Genomic DNA, 5,000 nt, shown 5'->3' with positions numbered 1-5,000 from the left:
GTCCATGGCACGCCAATGACATGTCAAGACTCGGAAAATGTCGACCATGCCATGCCACTGACATGCCAAGCCTCGCAAAATGTCGACCACGGCATGTCCATGGCATGCCAATGACATGTCAAGACTCGCAAAATGTCGACCATGGCATGCCAACGACATGTCAAGACTCGGAAAATGTCGACCATTGCATGCCAATGACATGCCAAGCCTCGCAAAATGTCGACCATGACATGTCCATGGCATGCCAATGACATGTCAAGACTCGGAAAATGTGGACCATGGCATGCGAATGACATGCCAAGCCTCGCAAAATGTCGACATTGGCATGTCAAATGTCGACCATGGCATGCCAATGACATGCCAAGCCTCGCAAAATGTCGACCATGGCATGTCCATGACATGCCAATGGCATGTCAAGACTCGCAAAATGTCGACCGTGGCATGCCAATGACATGCCAAGCCTCGCAAAATGTCGACCATGACATGTCCATGGCAAGCCAATGACATGTCAAGACTCGGAAAATGTCGACCATGGCATGCCAATGACATGCCAAGCCTCGCAAAATGTCGACCATGGCATGTCCATGACATGCCAATGACATGTCAAGACTCGCAAAATGTCGACCGTGGCATGCCAAGCCTCGCAAAATGTCGACCATGACATGTCCATGGCACGCCAATGACATGTCAAGACTCGGAAAATGTCGACCATGGCATGCCAATGACATGCCAAGCCTCGCAAAATGTCGACCATGACATGTCCATGGCACGCCAATGACATGTCAAGACTCGCAAAATGTCGACCATGGCATGCCAATGACATGCCAAGCCTCGCAAAATGTCGACCATGGCATGTCCATGACATGCCAATGACATGTCAAGACTCGCAAAATGTCGACCGTGGCATGCCAATGACATGCCAAGCCTCGCAAAATGTCGACCATGACATGTCCATGGCACGCCAATGACATGTCAAGACTCGGAAAATGTCGACCATGGCATGCCAATGACATGCCAAGCCTCGCAAAATGTCGACCATGGCATGTCCATGACATGCCAATGACATGTCAAGACTCGCAAAATGTCGACCGTGGCATGCCAATGACATGCCAAGCCTCGCAAAATGTCGACCATGACATGTCCATGGCACGCCAATGACATGTCAAGACTCGGAAAATGTCGACCATGGCATGCCAATGACATGCCAAGCCTCGCCAAATGTCGACATTGGCATGTCAAATGCCGACCATGGCATGCCAATGACATGCCAAGCCTCGCATCTTGGCACTCAAAAAACTCGCTGCTAGCCTCGCCACTAGCCTCGCTTCCTGTCGACAGGAAGCGAGGCTAGCGCCCACTCTGACATGCCAAATTGCACAGCAGGCATGTCGAAAATCTTCAAACAATGTCAAGTCCCATTTTTATTGATAATTTCCCCGCACAACCCGCACCATATAGTTAGTATATGATTTTTAGAAGGTCCTTGAACTTACGGATTTGAAAAATCTCGCACCGATTTTTTTTTACGATTTTTCCAATTTCCCGACTTCAAAAAATAAAATAAAATACTTGCCATGCTCAAAAAAGTCTGAATTTTTTTCTGAAAATCTCTTGCATCTATATGTACATCCCTGCAAAAAATCTCGTTCAAATTCCAAGCCATGAGTTTTTCACGGCCCAATATGACTCCTCGCGAAAACTGATGTCTCCTCCTGGCAGTGCCATAACAGCATAATATGCTATATAGGGGGGTGGTGCTCCCTGCATGTCAAAAATCCCAAGCATGGCATGCAGGCTGCACCATCGGTCTAGGGATGACATTCCCGCACATCATAACGTGTTGCCTCGGAATATATGATGTGTCGGGTTTGGGACATTCCCGCCCATGGTGGCGGCGACGGTGGCGGTCCCCCTCCGCCGCCGCCGCCACCATGGGTGCGTTTTCAAAATTTTTTTTTTTTTTTTTTAAATTTTTTCAAATGTTTTGAAATGTTTTGAAATGTTTTCAAACAAAACAAAAATGTTTTCGTTTTCAAAATTAAAAGGGGGACAAAATGGTTTTAATCCGGGTGGGAAAAAACGTTTTGAAAAATAGCGGGTTGGGAAAAATGTTTTCTCTTTAAACTTTTGGGGTGGGTTTGTTTTCTTTTGCTTGGGAGCGGGTGTTTTTTTCGACATGCATGTTTTCAACCCTCGGTTGCCCTCGGATTGTTGGATATTAGGGAGGGTTCGGCTTCGGATGAACCAATGCGCAGGCTTCTCCTAGGCGTGCTAGTGGGCGCACGGCAATGCAGTCCATGGACGTTTGTTTTCCGAAGGGCTCGCCCAGTTCACTAGCATGTCGAAGATTTGTCTTCGCGGCGGCGATGAAGAAGTTTGTCCCTCTCTTTCGGTTGTCCCTGTTGCGGAGCTTTGTAATCAGCAATGCTCGGGCTTGTTCTTGGCAATGCTAGTGTCGGTTCGGCTTAGTGTGGTCCGAAAGGGCCCTCGCAGTGCACTAGCATGTTTGAGCACGAGTTCGTGCGGCGGTGGTGAAGAAGCTTGTCCCTTGTTTGACGGTCAAGAGGGGTTCGAAAACAAAGTTCGTGCTTGTTCTAGGCGTGCATAGATAAGGGGTTGGTGCTATGTGTTAGGTCCTTCCCAACCCACGTTGCATGTCGAAAGCGAGTTCGTGCGGCGTCGACGAAGCTTCTCGGTAGCCGTTGAACTATTCGATCGTACCTGTTGCCTTCGTATGTGTTTTCATGCCTAGCGGTGCGGCTCGGCTCCTACCCGGCGTATCTGCACTCGAGACGCATCCCTTTGTAGGGATAGTCGAGAAGTGTTTTTCGTTGGGCGGTGCTGGGTTTAGCTAACGTGACGGCGTATGAGTGGTAATTGGGTTGTATTCGACGGCAGGCTCCGTGCTTCGGCATCGAACTGTCGTCTCGTACCCCGCTTCATTGACGCGTCAAGATTCGTCCTGCGCGCAAGATGGGTTTCTGTTCTGGCTACCTATTGCGAAGGAATGCTGCCTCTCGTCGTCCCTTTCCTCCTCTTGCTGGCCTTGCCGGCGGGAGGACGACATCGTGGCGGTGCTCGTGTCCCGGACGAGCCGCACTCGTTGCGGTGCAGTTTCGGTGCTCGAGTTTCCGGTCGACATCTCGGATGCGGAACGCTGAAGGGGCGGTGGGTCTTTACGGCCTCCGACCGTCCGATCGAAGCCTTGTCGCTTGATACGTACGACTGTCGTGCCCGTCGCGAGCCGTCGACCGTCAAGGTCGTCGGTCTCGTGCGGCGCCGGCGTCGAAGAGGAATGCTACCTGGTTGATCCTGCCAGTAGTCATATGCTTGTCTCAAAGATTAAGCCATGCATGTGTAAGTATGAACAAATTCAGACTGTGAAACTGCGAATGGCTCATTAAATCAGTTATAGTTTGTTTGATGGTACCTGCTACTCGGATAACCGTAGTAATTCTAGAGCTAATACGTGCAACAAACCCCGACTTCTGGAAGGGACGCATTTATTAGATAAAAGGTCGACGCGGGCTCTGCCCGTTGCTCTGATGATTCATGATAACTCGACGGATCGCACAGCCATCGTGCTGGCGACGCATCATTCAAATATCTGCCCTATCAACTTTCGATGGTAGGATAGTGGCCTACCATGGTGGTGACGGGTGACGGAGAATTAGGGTTCGATTCCGGAGAGGGAGCCTGAGAAACGGCTACCACATCCTAGTGTCACGGGATGACTCTTTAAGCCTTCCGCCCGTGCGGCACTTAGACTTGAATACCTCGATGAACAAGCTAAGTAAGCCTTCGAAGCCTCGCTTCCCCGGATCGAATCACAAAGAAAGCTAAGATAGCTTGGAGAATGCTAAGATCACTTAGAAGATGGGAGAAAGGAAGCTTTGTATTGAAAGTTAAGAGAACTTTACAATTGCTTACAATTCTTGGATGGTTTGGCCAAATGGCCTTACCTCCTATTTATAGGCCTAAGTCACCTCCTCAATGGAGGGTTCTAGAATCCCCTACTTACATCCAAAAATATCTAGCATAGTTCTAGATACAACTTGCCTAATCTAGATTATTCTAGGTGAGGCTTAAATATGTACACTTGTGTGGAATGTTCCAGAATGCCCTAGATGATCTTGAATGCTCCGCCACGTTCTTGATCTCTCCGGGACGTTCCAGAAGCTTCCATGAAGACATGGCTTCATGGGCTTAGATATATGATGTCTTGGGCATTTTCTTTGTTTTTAACCTACGGCCCGTGACATCCTCCCCCACTTAAGCCGTCGACGTCCTCGTCGACTCTTGCCTCTCGAATGTCTGAATCAAGTCCTTATATTGCCATAAGGACGTCTCCTTCTCCCATGTTGCTTCGGAGTATGGTAGCCCCTTCCATTTGACAAAGTACTCCACATGCTTTGGTTGTCTTGGTCGCACCACGACACGCTTGGCTTCAATGCTCTCCACTTCTTTGTCAAATGCCTCCGTCATCAAAGGGGGTGCTCGATGAGACTCACCTCGACTTGGTTCCTCATCGTCCGCATGATAAGGCTTCAAGTTGCTCACATGGAACACCGGGTGAAACTTGAGGCGGGGTGGGAGTTCCACAACATACGCGGCTTTGCCAACCTTCTTGATGATAGGGAATGGTCCCTCATATTTCCGCAACAAGCTCTTGTGCAAGCCACGAGTACTCTTGTGCTGAGACGCATTGAGCTTCACAAAGACTTGGTCGCCAGTTTGGAACTCCACATTCCTTCGCTTGCGATCTGCCCATTTCTTCATCTTCTTTGAAGCCTTCTCCAAATGAGCTCGAGCAAGTTCGTGGGCTAATTGCCACTCCTTAGCAGTTTTGAAAGCGGCTGGACTATTCCCCGTGTAGCCAGTCACGACCGTGTTCGGGGTCAAGGGTTGTTGCCCTATAGCCAACTCGAACGGACTTTTCCCCGTCGACTCCGAACGTTGCAAGTTATAAGAGAATTGGGCAACATCAAGTAACTTAGCCC

The sequence above is a fragment of the Malus sylvestris genome, chromosome 13 (genome assembly GCF_916048215.2).
Source record: "Malus sylvestris chromosome 13, drMalSylv7.2, whole genome shotgun sequence".
Taxonomy (NCBI): domain Eukaryota; kingdom Viridiplantae; phylum Streptophyta; class Magnoliopsida; order Rosales; family Rosaceae; genus Malus; species Malus sylvestris.
This window is presented reverse-complemented; position numbering follows the sequence as displayed.